General features: G+C 47.2%; 1 protein-coding gene across 1 annotated transcript in view; it reads right to left on the bottom strand.

Annotated features, from left to right (window-relative positions):
* The window catches only part of tn (tripartite motif containing protein thin), a 124,571-nt gene extending 107,283 nt beyond the window's left edge, over positions 1-17,288 (bottom strand). Inside the window, exon 1 of the mRNA XM_084593186.1 lies at positions 17,150-17,288. The gene's annotated coding sequence lies outside the window, so the exon portion shown is untranslated. The remainder of the gene's footprint in view (positions 1-17,149) is intronic.
* Between the last annotated feature and the right edge of the window lie 2,338 nt (positions 17,289-19,626).

Below are 19,626 nucleotides of genomic sequence, written 5' to 3'. Positions count from 1 at the left end.
CGTTTTAATGTGTATTATGTTATGCCGCGATGTTTCGGAAACACCCCAGGTGGTCAAAATCTCCGGAGCCGTTCAGTGAGGCGTCCAACTCATAGTACGATTGCTTTGGAACGCACACAAACTCACGCACGCATGTGCATGCACACATGCTGTCTTTATTTCGTTGCTAAGTGCATTAAGCGCTGTTGAGGTTCTAGCTGCGCGATGGCCCGGAGTTACGTCTTATTAAATTGGCGGAAGCCACCTATGGCTCGCCCGATCAATAGGTCGACCGCAGAGCTGACATTTCGGTGCAGGCAAAATTTGGAAGAGCAGATGTGCTGCACGATGTCAGCGCAAATCAAAGGGCGCAGGTTGTAAAAATTAATCCAGGGCCTGAAAACTGTTACTTTTGTCGCAGATAGGAGACGATTTGGGACATAAGTTTAGATGAATGTGTTCAAAACGTCCACAACACCAAACATCGCAAGCTTCCTGATCCAAACTCTGAAACACCCGCAAAGATACTAAATACGTATAGAAATCTTGTTTAAAATTCGCTTCTTCGACTTCATTAATAAATACGTGCCTACTCGTATTTCCTTGCGCGCTCTTTAAGAGACTGCTCGCTTTAGCACGACCTTGAAGAGGCGTCCGTGTGCTGTGCGATGTCAGCGCATCGTTAAAGATCCCCAGGTGGTCGAAATTACTTCGTAGCTCTCCACTACGGCTCCTCTTTCTCTCTTTCCACTTTCTCACCCACCTTCATCCCTTCCCTTACGGTGCGGTTGAGGTGTCCACAGAAATCAAGTGAGACAGTTACCGCGCCTTTCCCTTCCTATAAATCAATCAATCAGTTGCTTCCTTCTAACCGGTGCTCATGTTTATTGTAGAAGGGCAGAGATATCACGAGGAAAGATATCAAGAAAATCCGGTAGTACACAGGTTGCGATCACATGATGAACCCAGTTCTTCAGCATTGACAGCAACGACAATAACCCTGCAGTCGCAGACACTCATCATCATCAGCCTGACTATACCCACTGCAGGGCGAAGGCCTCTCCCATATTTCTCCACTTAACCCGGTTCTGTGCTAGCTGCATCCACTTGACCCCTGCGAACTTCTTAATCTCATCCGCCCACCTAACTTTCTGCCGCCCCCTGCTACGCTTTCCTTCGGGACTGCGGAGAAAAGTAATGCCTGAACAGCGATGCCACCCATGTCATCCTGATGTTCGTGGTAGTCCGTGTTTTTGTGAATGAGCTGTAAAGCCAGGCTATACTATGAAACAAACGCGGGAGGTTTATGCAAAGAAAGTGCAAAAAATTCGGTCACAAGGCTTTGCCATGGTTCAGTTGCCACAGATAGACAAAAAACTGCCTATCGATAATCCCGGATTGGTCCCAGAGCGTCTAGGTTTCTCTTCTGCAGCTATGCCAAGCCACGACTGTCAAGTGCATTTGGGCACTCGTTACAGCATGCCTAGCTTTCAAACATAATATATAAATTACACGTCCTGATTAACTCGTATACTCTATAGACATGATGAAAATGCTCAGCGAAAATTGGAAGGTGGTAGATAGCCTACACAGCTAGTTAGCAATCATAGCCTAGCGGTTTGCTTACGCGCTGCAAATGACGCTCGAGTCTATACGTCTAATCAACGCCGGCGCTTGATAGTTAACCGTAGGGGCTGTTCCTCTTTTGAAACCCCACTTGCTCGGCTCTGTGAAGAGCTTTTAATGGATGTCCAGGCCTAAATGGCTGTCAGGAACAACCGGTACCAGTGAGCCACTTCAGAAGGTTCTGACGAACCAGTCTTCATGCGTAGAGGGAAAACAGTGAACTTACGCAACGCCTTGTCGGTCACAGGCGAGCACAGCGCACAATTCCGGAGCGGTAGATGATATCCGGTCGCGCGAATTCGTAGAAATGATACCGCGGCACCGATAGGCAAACAGCGTAGCCTACTGTGAAAGTAATGTCAATGGTGCGTCTCATGAACGCTGCCGCCGACGGCGGGCTGGCCGTTCCCAATGTAATGCGCGCCATTGTATGATCAACCACAAAAGCCGCGCTCCGCATGCGTCTCTAAAGAGAAGCGTGCACCAGCGCCTGGACTGCGTCCCCTTCATTCCGTTTGTGCCCTCGAACGTGAAAAGCCAGTCAGTTTCGTAACACAAGCGTGAGAGCATCCAACTTTGCTCAGTCACGCTCCGCAGCATTTAAGTGTCTGCCTAGTTTCTATCACAATAGGCTAATGAATGGTAGCCGCTTTAGACTTAAAAATATTGCAGTGCAGTTTACTCGATATGAGCTATGAAAGATATATGACTTAAGCTTAAATATCACTTATTATTGAAGTGTTTTCAAGACACTGCATCACTAAAGTGCGATGAGGCGAAAGCCTTTGTTTGAAACGCCGCTGAGTGCTGCTTTACTGCGTCTGCTTCTCTATGCTGTGTGGTGCGGCGTTCGAGGAATCGCCAAATGAAAGGCGCCGCGTGGATATAGTGCTCTAGAAGATTGAGCACTATAACATGGACGCCTGGATCGGACGCGCGATTGGGCCACAGCGCGAATCGCCTAATGTCATCGATGATGACGTCACGTCTGATCACGGCCGATGATGTCACCACTTGATGACGTTACAATCTCGAGGTATCCCGCGTAATCACGCGGTGTGACTCTTTTCGTGGATGGACACTCATGAGCCTATTTTCGCCTTAATAACGGGAACTGATTTAATACGTATTCTTACTGATTCCTATGAAGCTTACAAGAAAATCGCTACTCCGGGTTCGCAAGATGCAACAGCTACGGCCGTACAGCGCCTCCTTAAACGCCACCAACTCGCGACCAGAACTGTCGTTGTTCAGTGGGCCCCTGGTCACTCGAACGAATCAGGGGGCAATGCGGTGGCCCACGCCGCGGCTGCCTTGGCAGGTGGGATGTCCACATTTACTTCCCACCCCCCTTGCTTCATCCTTACTCGACCTTGGGCGGGCAACACACCCCTTATCTTGCCCTTACGCACTATTCACGGGCCCGTCTTTGTAGCCTCAGTCAGCATTGCATGCAGGTGGCCACACCAGACCCACCTTTTATGAGAAAAACCCACCTCACCCGAGTCCAGAAGTCTTCTTGAATAAGCTCATCGCCCATGCGGACACCCCACCTATTACCGCCCGTTTGCGGCGGGGGCATAGCCTGCCACCGGTGCTTGGACCTGTTGTAGGCCGTTACCGCTTCGGTGGCAGACGACGGCGGAGACAAGTAGGTCACCGCCGCTTGCGGCGGGGGCTAGCCTGCCACAAAAGTTTTATCTGTTGTAGGCCGTCATTGCACCCGCCACCGTTTCGGTGGTGGACGACGGCTGTTGTTGCGGCGCCCGTCTTTCTCTCCCTCTTCCTTTTCTTTCTTCTCTATTTTCTCCTCTTCTGTCTGCCCCGCCGGGGTGGTGCAGTGGTAAGACGCCCGACTACTGTGCCGGAGTACCCAGGTTCGAACCCGACCTCGGCGGTTGCGTTTCCACGGAGGCTAAACGAAGAGTCCGTGTGTTGTGTGATGCCAATGCACGTTAAAGATCCGCAAGTGGTCGAAATTACTCCGTAGCCGTTCACTATGGCTCCTCTTTCTCTCTTTCCACTTTCATTCCCCCCTTCCTTCCTTCCCTTGCGGCGCGGTTGAGGTGTCCACAAAAAACAAGTGAGACACCGCGCTTTTCCCTTCCTATAAATCAATCAATCACTCAATCAATCTCTTCTGTCTGCACGAGGCAGCGAATGGTGGTGGTAAAACATTTATTGTTGGAAGCAGTGTACATTACAAGGGATGAGGCGAGGCAGAGGGGGTGGCCCAGCTACAGAGTTAGTGGCAGGCCATGCATTTTCTTTTCCTTCTTCCTACAGTCTCTACAACAACAAAATCGCACAGACTAATGTAAATAATAACAATAATGATAAATAAATAGTGTACAGGAAAGGCAAGATACTACTGTGCCGGAGTACCCGGGTTCGAACCCGACCTCGGCGGCTGCGTTTCGATGGAGGCGAAACGAAGAGGCGTCCGTGTGCTGTGCGATGTCAGCGCACGTTAAAGATCCCCAGGTAGTAGAAATTACTCCGTAGCCCTCCACTACCTACTCCCCTTTCTCTCTTTCCCCTTTCACTTCCATCTTCCTCCCTTCCCTTACGGCGCGGTTGGGGTGTTCACAAAAAACAAGTGAGACAGTTACCGCGCCTTTCCCTTCCTATAAATAAATCAGTTGTGAGTACCATGGTTTTCAGTAAAGCTGCAATGATGTCAAGCTCTATAGGTTCCTGCCATGCTTAAAGCCCCCAATTATTTTTGAAGGAAAAGGCTTCACTACGGTAGTCAACATCGCGCTTCCCGTGAGCCGACGTATGTCGGAGCACGAGTGACGACACGCGCGGCGCAGGTTGTCACCGCAGACTTCGTCACAAGAAGGGAAGGCGCAGTATCTGTCACACCTGCTCTGTGGACACCTGAATGTTGACCTGAACCGCGATGTTAGGGAAGGAAGGAACGTGGGAGTGAAAGTCGAAAGAGAGAAAGGGGAGTAGGTAGTGGAGGGCTACGGAGTAATTTCGACCACCTGGGGATCTTAACTGAACATCTACTGGAGGGCAGGCGAGATCCTTCAGGAATGGAGGCACGCGCGGGTCACCTTCATCACAAAACCAGGCAAGAAACTCTCGATCGAGAATTTGCGGCCTGCCTCCCTCACGTCTTGCATCGGAAAGCTAATAGAACATGTCATCCTTAACCGACTGCAAAATTACGCGGAAGACCGCGACTTACTTCCTCCAACAATGATTGGCTTTAGGGCAAACTTGTCCACGCAGGACGTGTTGCTACAGCTTAAGAAGGATGTGCTGGACCCTCCATGTGGAACTGGGACGAAGGTGGTACTCGGGCTAGACCTGAGCAGAGCCCTCGACAACGTCTCGCACGAGGGAATCCTCACGAATCTCTATAAATTGGACCCTCGTGAACGGATATTTAATTATGTCCGATCATTCCTATCCGAGCGGACAGCAGAGCTCAGTCTAGGTAGCCCTAAATCAGATCCCATTCCTCTGGGAAGCCGGGGCACAACACAAGGCTCGGTGCTCTCGCCTTTCATATTTAATCTTGCACTCATTACACTTCTCCCCAAGCTCGCTGCTCTGGCGGGGCTGCAGCACACTTTCTACGCAGACGACATCACCCTGTGGGTAACCACGGGGAATGACGGCCAAATAGAGGATACACAGGCCTACAAGGCTGCCCTTGGGCTCCCGCACAGCACGTCTGCGGAAAGGTTGCTGGCCCTTGGGGTTCAAAACACGCTATCGGAGCTGTGCGAGTCACACCTTGTCTCCCAGCTCGGACGACTCACTCGCACGAACGTGGGAAGGTCCAGCCTGTACAGACTACACATGTGCGAACAACTTCCAGAGAAGGACGCGGAAACACAGTTATCTACACACATTAGGGCAGCTCTGTTTATTAAACCCTTGCCCAAGAATATGCAACCCGCGCACCACGAAGACCAACGCATGGCGAGGGCCGACACGTCAACGCAGCATACGTGGACGCGGCAGAATATCGGCACAACCAAAGACAAGCGTTCGCACTGGCCGCTGTGAATGGGAACGGTTCCCCGTTGGCGGCCGCATCAATCGCTACCACCTCCTCCGAGACGGCGGAGGAAGCGGCCATATCCTTAGCTATTGCAAACACGTCCGCCGATATTATATTCTGTGATTCTAAAAAAGCCATTCGCAATTTTGCGAGGGGCCACATCCCGTCTACCTCCCTCCGCATCCTCTAAAGCACCCCTGCTCCGATTAGGGAAATTGAACTAATCTGGGTCCCGGCCCACTCGTCTAATTCGGGGAACGAGGCGGCTCACGCGCAAGCCCGAGGTTTTGTCAACCGGGCAGTGAGCGCGCCCTCCGACCCGAATTTCACAAGGGACGGGTTAAGTTTTTTTCCATGACATTAACCTCACTTCAGGCTGAAAATGCGCACATATCCGCCCCCTAACAAATCTTTAACAAAGGAGCAGGAAGTTACCTGGCGCCGACTACAAACACGCTCCCCCATAAATCCGGCGGTGCTTGCCCTGACAGTACAACCCAAACTGCTGTAAATGCAGCGAAAGAGCGACATACGATCGCATTCTCTGGAACTGCGCAAATGATCCACCACTGATACAGCTCCCTTCTCCCGAGCAGTGGGACGCCGTGGTGGTCAGCTCGGATCCGAAGACTCAATTACGGGCCATCGAGCGAGCTAATAATGTCGCCGCCAGCCATGGACTAACGGCCATCGAGTACGTCTCTCCTTATACCTGCTTGAGTGACGAAATAGGTTGGTTGGTTGGTTCATAGGAAGGGAAAGGCGCAGTATCTGTCACACTTGCTCTGTGGACACCTGAACCGCGCCGTAAGGGATGGATGAAGGTGGGAGTAAAAGTGGGTAGAGAGAAAGGGGGGTCGTAGTGGAGGGCTACGGAGTAATTTCGACCACCTGGGGATCTTTAACGTGCGCTGACATCGCACAGCACACGGACGCCACTTCGTTTCGCCTCCATCGAAACGCAGCCGCCGAGGCCGGGATTCGATCCCGGGAACTCCGGCACAGTAGTCGGGCGTCTTACCACTGCACCACCCCGCCGAGGCAGTGACGAAATAAATGTTTTGCAATCCAGTAACGTGCTTGTTGTTGTGGCTGTGGGAAGAAAGAAATGCACGGGCCTGCTACTGGCTCTGTAGTTGAGCCACCTCCGCTGCCTCGTGCGGACAGAAGAGAAAATCGACAAGAAAGAAAAAAAGAAGAGGGAGAGAAAGGCGCGCGCCGCAACAACAGCCGTCGTCCACCACCACCGAAACGGTGGCGGGTGAAACGACGGCCTACAACAGATAAAAATCATTGGCTTGCTAGCTTCCGCCGCAAGCGGCGTTGACCTACCGTCCCAGCCCCGTAGGGCCAGGAACTGCCATCCTTCGCCCCCTCTCTGATCTTTAACGTGCGCTGGCATCGTACTGCACACGTTAAAGATCCCCAGTTGGTCAAAATTACTCCTTAGCCCTCCACTACCGACTCCCCTTTCTCTCTTACCACTTTCACTCCCAAGCATCCACATGTTTTAGGCACGAAAGCATAGCGCCGTGCTAGCCGTAAACATGGCATTGAAGTAACAGTAGACACGAAGCCTTTTTAACATGCCGCCGATACTTAATACCGATACAGAAGTGCTACCAGGGGAGTTGGCTGAAAAGGAGCGAAGGAATGAAAGGCTGGAAGCTCAACGAGCGTCCGAGACACCCGAACAACGAGAGGAACGTCTCAATAAACGACGCAGCAAAGCTGAGTCTGAAACGCGAAAGCATAAGCTAAATCGTAAGGATATCCATCCCAACTCTTTAATGCCTGTGAAAAAATCCCGTGTTGATTTCCTCTCTAATACTCAACTACAAGTTGGAGTTGATTCGTCTTTACTTATATTGCCACCGTCTGCAAGATGCACTCGACCATACCGCACCCGTGTATTAGCACCGTAAATCATGTGCACAAATTTATATAATTTCTATCTTTCCCCGCTTCATCACATATAAGAAATATTTGCGCGGTCTAACCTACGCTCCGACTAACCTGACCTGCTTTGTACCACGCATTCGATTGTATCCCGTAACTGCCTTGTAAGTTGCTACTTTCAAAGTGCTTGTTCTTGCACTGTTTTTGTTGTTGTTGTTGTTGTTTTTCACTCTTTGATGCCCTTTCTGTTTATACTTAACTACAGGCTTCAGTTTGTAAACATAATAGATTCCTGCTTCCTCCTACCATTCAAACTTTTCTCCTCTGCAGTGCAGAAGCATTTCGAAATCAATTCATTCAGTTCCATGATGGAGAAAATGACATTACGACGGGGAAACTTTTATATACGTTTATGCTCCAGTTATGATTATTGATTTTAATTCGTAACATAACGTCCAGATTATTTAATTTTGATGGTTGTTTACGTACACAGAACACCGCGCGTACCTTATAAAGCTGTCGGATGTTTAAATTTGGTAACTCTGTCAAAACTGCATCATTTGATTAGTCATATCTATAAGCCTCATAATTCGTGAATGTCAGTATTCGCAATTACTGTAACAAACAAACATGCTATATACTTAAGGCACTACTATAACAAGGACGTCATTCTGGTCCCGTTCTTTTGACGTCATGAATATAAACATGAACTACGCGACACGTACACGGCTTTAGTAGGCCTCTAGATCACGCCGCTCTCTTCGCGTACGCTGGACATTGCGAACGGCGGAAATAAATTCACCTCCGATTGTGCGCAACTGTCGCTATAACGTTTGCGAATGCCTCCGCATAAATGTAGGGAGGTCGCCAGCAAGCGGTGCTCACGTGAGCGCTTCTTTTATTTCTCAAGTGCTTTTTTTTCTTTAACACATTCTAGTCCTGCCAGCAAGGGTCTGGAGCAAAGACAAGCGCTGTCAAACGGGACAAGACGACTGCTTCGAGTGTCTCTTGCGGGCCTCGTCTAAACGAGCGTGGGCGGAGCTAATCTCGTTTTGTCTGCGGAAATTCGGCAAAGACCCAGTACGACTCCTGTCCTGAAGCTCCCGTAGGGGATGCCCAGGACGCTTGCGCGATTGCTGGCGCATTTGCAAGTCTAATCTCGGTTTTCTGCTGCTGCTGCAGCCACCGTGCCCGGCCGAGAGACGGTCTTCGCTCGGACGCTAGTTGACGCGTGCAAAATAAAGAAGCAAAGGAGAACCGCTTCCTCTTCTCCTGTCGTCGCCCGAGCGAAAGTTGCCTTGGGGCGTGAAAAGAATCGGAGACCAAGGCGAAAGAAGCATAGATAAGTGCAGAAAGCACAGCCGAGGGGATCGAACCGATTGTAATAATTGTCCGGAATATTTCGTGACAAAAAGATGGATTTAAGCGTGGGCACTTCCCGTGGAACACGCAGGCGAACGTCTGTCACGAATATTAGAAAGTGCCTCCTCCTATGGGACGCCCATACAGTTACTTGGCTATTTGTGTCCGTGCTCTTCCGGACTGCCTTGAGAAGTGCTTCGCTTACTTCGCAGTCTACTAGAAAATTCACACACTGAGTCGCTCATCCTTATGCGTCTTTCCATACAAAAAAAAAAAAAAAAATGTACACGAGCGATTGAGTCAATATCGAAACCTATTAGTCGTGTCGTTTCACGAAGGTTACTAAAGCAACTTGGCCGTCTCGGAAAGGCGATCACTGGCCGAGCCATTATACAACATTTGCGATGCAGAACTGGGTCCCGAACCTAGATGGCAGTCAATACTCTTAGTTTCTTAGGTCTTGGCGTTCTAACGTGAACGAACCAATTGAAATTATCCTCTTAATTTGTGATCCTCGGCTCTGCGTTGAAAATTACGTTTGCGCTAAGCGCATTTCTCTAGTGGCAATGCGTTCGCTGATACCTACATTTTGAAACTAACCTATAATCCCTTAATGTGCGTCTCTGTTACCGTAAATATACTCCTTCTCATGCGTCTGTAGCAATTCCATTATTTCGAAAGACAATCAGACATGAATATAGTTCTTCGGCTTAAGGAAGCCGGACTAATGTGTCTGAGTGGAATAGAGGTAGCGTGTTCTCGTCAAACAAGAGCGCCGGTATCAATTCCCATCGCGCCCTCCGATTGGAAAAAGGCTAACCGAGCCGGCAGCTTCTGCTAGCCTTACCTTGTAAGATGACCATCTGACGTCACATTACCTGTCTATCAGTCAGTGTCGCGTCAATATATTGACGAAATTCAGTTCCTCCCCGGACCACGAATTTCTGCGTTCGGGCTTTTCCTTATTAAACCAATAGAGTTAAAGGCCACGTTCCGCAGAAAGTCCGGTATTCTCGTCATTGTGAGCGAGAAATGACGAGCATCCCTTAAGCAGGGAGTAGTTTGCAGACCAGATCACTGTGCACTGATCGAAGGGGAGGAGGGGGGGGGGGGGGTTGTGTGACGTCATGAGATCACACGAGAAGTAAGGGGCTTTATATCTATGTAGCATAAAGTAGTACTATGCAAGTGTATAGGGCTAAGTAACCATAGGCATACATGAATAGATGAGTGATAAAGCGAAGTGCAAAGTGCATGTACGCAAACCAAGATCACATGGGGAGCCGCAAATGAGAGACATTAACGCTGTGGCTTAATTGTCCCCTGATTTTTCACTTTTTCCCTCCTTCGAAGTGCCTCGTCACCTAGTTGAGGGTGCATCACCACTAAACTCTGTAGTTTGGGCAGCGAGGTTCCTGCTTTTGCTGTACGGCAAGCCACTCAGAGTCGTGAGCGCCACATGCCGCTCATAGCAGAGCGTGAGCCAGCCTCACTATTTACCGCATCCTGTACCAAATGAACTAACATACATATTTGTCCGGCGTGACCAATATGTGCTGAAAGGAGCAAACAGCAAGAGGGCATCACTTGCACGAAATTTATTTTTTAACCTAAGAGCCTTAGTAACTTCATGGAAACAAAAAAATGTCCGTTGGCGGCGTGGAACATTTGAAGACTCGCAGCCTCGAACAATCACGGACATGCCTCTGCTAGCCTTTCAGTGCGAGAGCGTTAGTAACGCAATGTCGGCGAAAATTGTCCGCCGGCATTTGAAGCCTTGAACCCTATAAAAATATCAAGCATGTCTCTGGCTGGTGAGAATTGCAAGGTGACCAACAACGGGACCCTTGCCGTCCCATTTTGAAGCATCTCAGCAACAAATCAATCGCGAGCATGCATGTGGTAGCTGGCGGATTACATGACTGAACACTCATGGGTCAGATGTACAATAGCGTGTCGGCGATCATTTCTCTTTTACTCATGGAAACCGCCAGATGTGGTTGGTCGCCGGATTGTGGGATATCAGCAGACCTGATGACATAGTACAGTTGGAAGGAGCCACCAACTGGGTATGCATGGAACCACGTGTTCGAATCCCATCTTAACCCTCCATATGAAGAAGCTACTAACAGGGCAGCTCATTTCATATGGAAGGGTGGGAATCGAACACGTCGGATCCATGCATCCTCAGTTTAACCCTTGCCACCCAGAGAAATCCCCAACTTGCCTTTAGGAGGTGGAATGGGGGTGTCTATTTTTGTGACCTCAAGGCTATGATAATTTCGCTGAGTTCGAGACCATTGCCTGCAAGAAATGTCGACAGTTCATGTGGTCTAAGGCAACTTAAAGGAAATTTTCACAACAAAAAACTTTGCGACGATTACGCTACTTCCTATTGGCAAATTTGAGCGTAGCTCACCAGCTGTTTCACCTCTTCGATAGACTGAGGCAAATATTTCGAGCAAGTATGTGCAATTACAGACAACATTTTAAATTTTTCACACATATTCCTTCAAGAAACACTCCCCTAACAGTTCTTGACTGTCATGATTGAAGGGAGCTTTGTGGTTGGAGAAATGAAGAGAGCAATTAAGTTATCGGGAGGTTGCGGGAGGCGGCTCGTGGGCCCATAGGAACGTTGCGCGGCGAAGAAAAAATTACGAGGTACTTAACGAGCTGAAGTAGTGAAAGGCGAAAGCCTGAGTGGTGTATTCTGCTGCGCAACTGTTAAGCATGGCGCGATAATTGTTGCTACGAGTAAAGCTGGCGACTATTGTTTTACATTCTGCTGGTGCATCATCCATCATGTCCTGCCACTGAGCTGTCAGTGGGTGACGAGTTTCGAGAATGTTCGAAACTGCGACCACGAACGCACAGTAATGTATTCTGACCCCCTAATTAGTGATAAGTGCTAATTAACTTTAGACTAAGTAGTGATTAAGTACTAATAAACTTGTGACTAATTAGTGATTAATTAGCGATTATGTACTTTTGTCTAATCAGTGACTAAGCTGTGATTAAGTACTTAAGTGACTAAGTTCGGCAACCGGAGCACACCGTCGCCTCCACACAGGAAAAGAGGGGCGGGGGGGCGGGTACACGCAGCGGCAAAGGGTGGTGGCAAGAGCACGCGAAGAAATCGGAGAACACGCGCGGTCACCGCCACGGAGAAAGTTGGCGAGTCGGGGAGGTAGCGCTGCCCCGGCTGCGGAGCTGATTGCGAGGGGCACCGTCGACTGCGAGATGAAACGCGTTCTAAATCAAAACCTTTAGGTGTCGATTTACACCCCTCACCCCTCTCCCGATAGTGGGCACCACAACGTTATTTCGACTTACATAGCACCAGAGTTTGTTTATATTGCCCTCCTGTGGTGCCGAAAGATCCCATCAGCACGATAGTGGTTTCAATAAATTTTCATTCATATTTCAGAAAACGTGGGTCTGAATTCATCCTCCTGGTCCTCACAACTATGTGCGCAGTAATATTTTATTTTAAAATACGAAGTTTTTATATATGCTATTTCTATCGCTGGACCATCATCGAGGTAGCTTAGCATTTAGGTTTCTCCCCTGTTAATCTCCAAGGCGGGGTTTAATCCTAGTTGCGTCGGTCGTACATCGATGTGGGAGAAACGCAATGCGCCTGTGCACTTGCGAGGTCAGTGCACGTTAAAAAAATTCTGAAAATATGTTCATGGTCATATTGTAAAACAAACTATGCAGAGATACGAGCCCTCCAGTTGGTGAGTATACGAATAAACGTTAATCTCTGCGTGATCCTAGTATTTACTAATAATTTTTTAATGATTCTGCTCACTACCTCACGTAACCGATTAGAGCGGCACCTTGTAGCACGTTCTTATCCGACCTTGACTGCTGACGCTGGCTTTCTTTGCGCAACATTGTCAATGGTATCGACCAAGGAAGCGCAGTATGGGAACATTCCGCGGTGCGGTAGCCTGGCAATCTCTTTAATTCTTGTTGATCGTTGGCGCCTATTGATTTTAGCGACGGGAGAGAGAGCATCATTTTGTATCCCTGACATCTGCAATGTTAGTGAAGCCAGCTTGAGCGTTGTTGCGTTGCGGCGAGAGCTGAAGGGATAGCGATTATTGGTACGTTTTGTAGCTATAGTACATACCTTTTCATGGGCCCTTTAAACCTCCTCTGCTGGTTTATATTATCGAAGCCCTCAACTACGACGCTCCTAATGGTCGATGTCGCTTGGAGGTTATAAACCCCAAAAGGAAACTCTACCAGTATACTCCGCCGAATAACAAGGTATTTTCCTACAAGGTATCTCACTGAGCCGGAAACTATAATATGACACATAAGAGACCATATAAAATTTGTGGTTGAGCTGGAGGGAAAGAAGCGCGGCGTTAGTGAGTGGGTGAATTTGGGGGAAAGTGAGTGTATGAGTGACACCCTCAGTGAATCTAAGTGAATGAATACGAGTAAGCGGGCGAGTAAACAAGCCGCAGCAAAACGCGTTATCAGAGGGCAAAGAGTTAATGAAGACACTTTTTTTTTTTCGGTTGTACATGCTATGGCAGCTCTATAGATCCAATGACGTATATAAAAACAAGAGTTTGGGTGTCACACCCATTTCCCATTAACGCCACTTCAGCTAGTTTGCAGAACTTCACTAAAGATGGCTGGAATCTGGGCTTATTGGCACATACTTTAAGAAGCAACAAAACAAAAATCAAAGTCCATCTTTTTTTTTTTTTTTTGTTCATGCTTCTTAATGTATTTTGTGAGGGTCTCCGGCACGAATCAATGGGCGCAGTAGGTAGTGGGGAAAATTTAACTCACTCATCAACCAGTCAAGAGTTTCAGCACATAAGCTGTTATGGCTTTTACTTCTGTACGCACCAAACGAAAGAGCCATGATACACAATGCACTGTGGTCATCTCTGTTTAAGTTTAGGACCAGTTCAACTGGGAACAGCTGCGAGACATGTCAGACGTAAACGCACGCATGATTCCTTGTTTGCACCATCATTTTTTTTCCTAAGGTGCGCAGACTTCACCCAGTCCTGCACACTCCGTCCTTGGAGCCCCATTCCTCCTCCATAATAGCCATTCCTGTAACGTTCTCCTCTCTGCAAAGTGGGGAAGGCGAGTGACTATACAAGACATGAGAGCTGGCGCAATAGATTTGTTGAAATAAGCTTACTGCTGAAAACACCATACTAGATGATGCGTGTCGGCTCGTACCGCATTTCGTCATTTGTCTGCCTTTTTTGTTTCTTTTTGGGTCCCTTGGAATCAATTGTTTTGTTTTGTTCTAGTGACTAATGCAGCGTCAGTGGGTGTAGAGTATACGACCTCTTTTTAGCTATGCCCTCATCGCTCTTCGGAAGGAGCCAAGGAAAAAAGCTGAAGGTGGTGTAGCGACAACGCCATACAAAATGGGTTCGCCTTTCGAACGTTCTGACCTAAATTCCTCCCAGAAAGTGAAGAGGCGCTGTTGCAAGTACGCATGAAGGAAACATATCCTTCAATGGTCGGATGTTCGTATAAGCATTTTTTGGCCTTTTCAGAACTGAAACCTTCACAAGAACAGGTTCCCTGCATATTATCTTGATACTAATTTTAGTCCTGAGGCAAGGCAGTATTATTTCAATATATTGTTAAAACCATATTAATCGGAATAGGCTAAACTATAAATGCTAGAAAAATATTGCTTTCTGTTAGTCCTGTGGTCGCACCGAGTATTCAAGACTGAAAATAAAAACCAAGAGGTGCGCTTCTGAGAACAAATATTAGAAATCATAAGCGTCTTTGGAAATATTATTCAGATATATCGATCCCTAAGAAGAATTTCGCAACATGTAAAAAATGTTTTCATAAAGAACTTCCTATTAAAACTCTTGCGTTCTATGACATCATATCTAAGTGTGCGGCAAGCGGAATATTGTAAAGGTGCTATTTCAGACATAATCACGGAAATGGTCTAACCCTTAAATACCTAGTAAAAAGCTCTCCCATTATTTTTGTCCCACTGTCTCCCACATTCGAGTAGATAAGAGAGCCATATAGGAAACTAATGGTGTGCGTTTTCGCCAATAAGTTTGGTTTGGTTTGTGGGGTTTAACGTCCCAAAGCGACTCAGGCTATGAGAGACGCCGTAGTGGAGGACTCTGGAAATTTCGACCACCTGGGGTTCTTAAACGTGCACTGACATCGCACAGCACACGGGCGCCTTGCTTTTCGCTTCCATCGAAAAGCGGCCGCCGAGGTCGGGATTCGATCCCGCGTCCGTGGGAACAGTAGTCGAGCGCCGTAACCACTGCGCCACCCCAGCGGGGCTTGCCAATAAGTGGCAGGAAGCGAATGTCCCTAGCACTAACAAATTAATATATAAGCAGACCTTCCCTCGGGACATTCGCCAATAAGTGGCAGAAAGCGAATGTTCCGAGGGAAGGTCTGCGTATATATTAATTTGGAAGTGCTAATTCTAAGAGATTTGAAAATAATTGCGTTTATGAAAACTGCCCGCACAAAAAGTGCGTTTTTCCAGGCTTTCTGGGTATGATCAGCTTAATTAGGTGTTTCCCGAGTGCTGACACTAGTTTCTGCATGGCAGTGAATGCAAAACACAATGTTGCTTGCAATGCAGGGGGTCTAAGCTAATACCTGCTTCTTTTTTAATCTTTTCGTTCGCTATCAGAGTGCGGACTAAAGTGCACAAAAGTAGCTCGAGAGGCTTTATCTTCGCCCCTTTTTTCCTTAGGGCGCACAAATACACTATTTCGTTTATTCTGTTTGTTGTTGCATAGCGTTGGTGGACCAGTGATCCTGTACTAATATGACGCGAGGTCAAATATGCAGTCAAATTAGAAAACTACGCAGTAAACACGCGTCACACTGACATAACACAAATATGAGGACAAACTACACTTAAAAGGAAATTTAGAAGTGTCAACCCAGAAAAATAACGACAAGAAAGTGACATGGACAGGTGCTTTCTGAAACATAAGCACCAACTATTCCACTAATAACTTCCACCGTTATACGCTAAAAAACTAGAGTATGAACCGTAATCGGGCTCATGGACTAACCACGTTGGTTTTCTATTCAGGACTCGTTACTGAGCTAGTTAAAAGATTTCATCGGCATTGTTTACGGGGGGGCGCATAGGCGCTGGTAGAAAAAGTCCGACCACAGAGTTGTTTTGGAAATAAAGCGGGCCACGAACATTATTTTCGCTCATTAAAGGAGTAGTAACTCTAAGAAGGTCAGCTGACGCGGAGCATACTGTTGTAGCCTAGATTTCCTGAAGATATATCACTATCGTGAGAACTTCGAAGACTAGAACGCGCGTTAATGGATATTACATCAGCAATATGTGCGAACTCAAATGGGCTAGTTAAATCAGCACAGGAAAACTAGCGCAAGAAAACATTGGCCCTAGTACGTGACGTTTAGAGAGTATTTTAATATATTTTTCTCATCTGAGATGTATGAATACTGTCAAAACAAGCTTGAAAGTGACTTCCAAAGAAAAGTGTTTTATGATGCTCAAGAGGGAAGGCTTTCACGCAGGGCCAGATTTTGAAACACATGCCGAGAAAGCAACTTCAAGCAAAATATAAAGCAGCAGCAGCTGATTCGCATTGACAGCGAAAAAAAAAAAAAAACGTTTCTACCGGTTTGATAGAGGTGGAAAAATTCGGTGCACCAAAGTAACCTTCTAGCAATGGGATGCCGCAATCCAGGGATGCGGAATGATGCAAGTTATCGGCATATATTCATTATAGAATAAATGACACTTTCACTCGCAGTCAACAGTCATATTGAAAAGACCTGAATTTGTGCTCATTACCATAACGCCAGTTAACGGAACGACAGCAGCCGGTCTCCATCAACGTTAAAATTCTCTTAGACATGCTCTGTGGCTTATGAGACAGTGTAAAGAGCTTTCTACATTTTCTAGCTTTCATTTATTTGTTATAGCCCAAGAAATCTGCCGGACATGGAAGCCTTGGAAATTTAACCCTATCTGCAGCCCTTAGCTCACAACTTGCAAACGACTCAACGCACGCACGTAGAGAGCGAACCCTCTAATCGAATCTTTGTGAGCGGGGGAAGAAAAATTATAAAATGTATATTTGTTTATTTTTACAGCATCTTCCAAGCTGAGACACTTGCTGCAAGTTGCACATGAGTTTACTAAATACAGGCGCCCAATTTATTATACTTACTGAATGCCATCAAAATGCTGTCAAAATGATATGTGATGAGACGTACCTGTTTAACTACGGCATACCCTCATGGTGTTCCCCACTCAGTGCAGTCGAGTCAGTCGTTCGGAAACTTTCACCGCAAATCCACAACCGCGTGCACCCCTTTGCACCGGTCGGAGGCAAGCGCGCGAGGCAGGCGAGCAGTGAACAAAAACAAAGACAAAGATGCTCGCACGGAATCTGACAGCCGAAAGTTTTGGTTTTGTTCTTTCCGCGTTTACTCCGGCGTTTGCAACGAAGCCGCGGGGCCTCGCGTTCTAAATTTGGGCACCCGACCCCGAGTGCACTCGGTGCAACATGATCCGAAAAGGAAACAACAAGGCGCCCCTAGCGGCGAAAGAGAGACACAGACGTCACGTGTTGCTAGGAGTATTCGGCTTCATTCATTTTTGTTTTTCGTGCGTCGGTGCCCGCTAAAATGCTCGCCAGTGAAATTTGGGTGCCTGTGCAGACGTTGGCGGCTCTTTCAACGATGAGCGCTGACAGAGGTTTGCATAACTGTGCTGAAGACTTTTTGCGGTCTGGACGTGACGTGCCGCACCAGGTGTCGCCTCGGTGCCCGTTTCACCGCCTGTACCCCTCAAAAACAAGTTGTGAAATTCCTACCGGGAACCTTGGAAACTTTTCAGGTTAACTTCGTATCCAAGCAAGCGGATGTTGTGCCCGTTGAAGCTCCAAGCAGTACCGTGCATAATCTTCCAGGAAAATAGTGCAGCACGTTTCATTATTTCCACCTATAATTGCGTCGTCAGCACAACCTTTAATTTTAATCTAAACCTTGTCTAATTTACAGGATCGCTGAGGAGCCTTTCGTATGCGTGCATGTTAAAAATATTTCATCATCCCATGCTAGCTCAAGAATTCATCTTGCTTCCAGCTCACGTTTCATCTCGTCACAATCACCATTTTAAACCAGCTGTTCGGGCAGGATGCGCTACATCATTATCAGTTTCTTTTCTTCCCAAGATATCACTTGACTGGAGCCACCTACATGCATTGGCAGCAGATATTATTATTACAAATAGCCTCCCTTCTGTGACATAAAAACGAAACTGAGCGCTTTAGAACAAGCTGGTTTCATCACTATAGTTCACCTATTATTGTGCTGTATCAACCCAATCCCCTCTGTAAGGTTCCGACATTGGTAGAATCTGAAATTACAAAACAAAAATCATAAACAGGATTTATGCGTCGTGGAAGGCACTAGAATACGCAAGTCTCCAAACTTGCGGCCGGTCGTTATATGGTGCGCTCACCCACACATTCGTTGACTGACGAACGATTTGGATTTATCCACATTCTAGCATTTGGTTGACTTTGTTAGAGAAATAAAGGCGGCAGAGTTTTTTTGTGAAGGAATATAGGGCTTAGAGCAGTGGCATGACAAACCTGCTATCTGTTTAAACGACCTCGAAAGAAGATTATCCACTGCAAACTCTCGCTTCACTGTCACAGCTGGAAGCAGAACTAGCTTGTCCTCTATGTGGTGTAGAATTTAGGGCAGAAAAAGAAAACAAAAACGGGTCTTACGAAAGAAAACGACACGAGGGCTGAAGTTGTGTCTTCTGTGCAGATGTTTTTTTTTTTTTTTTTTTTTTGCGCATACGTCTGTAAAAAAAAAAAAAAAAAAAGGATGAATATGAGTTTGTCACAGGCACAAGTGTTTCGACCCGCAGGATCGAAGTCAGCAAATGAACACCCTTTTAAACGAAGAAGGTATCGATCTCTAGGCATAAAAGGAAATGTCATGAAGATAACTTTTTTTTTTTTTTTTTTTGTGTACTGAAAGGTATATATAAAAAATAATAATCCGTAGCTTGGCATAGGTGCTCCCGTGTCTTTTTTGTTTCTGTTGTTGTTGTTTTTTTCAAAATACCATATAACACCCTGTTCTTCGCTGTTTGCGAAATTTGATGCTATAACTCTTATCGTCAAAACCCTAGCAATTGTGCGTCTGTATTGAACGTAAGGTGTTAGCAAAAACTGCGCAATGCTATGCCAATGGCACTCCAGCAGCATCGAAGGTGTTGTCTATTTCATCGAACTTTCTTGTTTCTCAAGCGCCTAGAAAGATAAGTTCGCCGAATCAGCAAATGGAAAGTACGAAAAGCTGTCCTTTTTGGGTCTTACTGAGCTTTGGCCGCATAGTACGCGAAGGAATGCACTGAAGAGAGGGACAGCCAATTTCACGCGTCTCAATAGCAGTAGCGTTTTCCGAGCGCGATCTGCCCTGCGCACTTCAATGTCGCGCGCTCTCACCAACACAATGCACGCCGCCACCAGACTCCCCGTTTGCGTAACAGTCAGAGAAAGCAAGCGCATGCAAAAGGTCAACAAGACGCGTCAGAGATGTCGAAACAGGAGGTTGCGTCGCTTTGCAATGCATTTAGGTTCCTAAGGCGACGGTGTTCTATTATGTAGCTGCATTCATATTCCTGGTATTCGTGGCAAGAGAAAAACGCGGCGCTGGGCCGACCGAGT

The sequence above is a fragment of the Amblyomma maculatum genome, chromosome 2, assembly GCF_055883805.1.
Source record: "Amblyomma maculatum isolate TAMU_Amacu chromosome 2, ASM5588380v1, whole genome shotgun sequence".
NCBI lineage: Eukaryota > Metazoa > Arthropoda > Arachnida > Ixodida > Ixodidae > Amblyomma > Amblyomma maculatum.
This window is presented reverse-complemented; position numbering and strand designations above follow the sequence as displayed.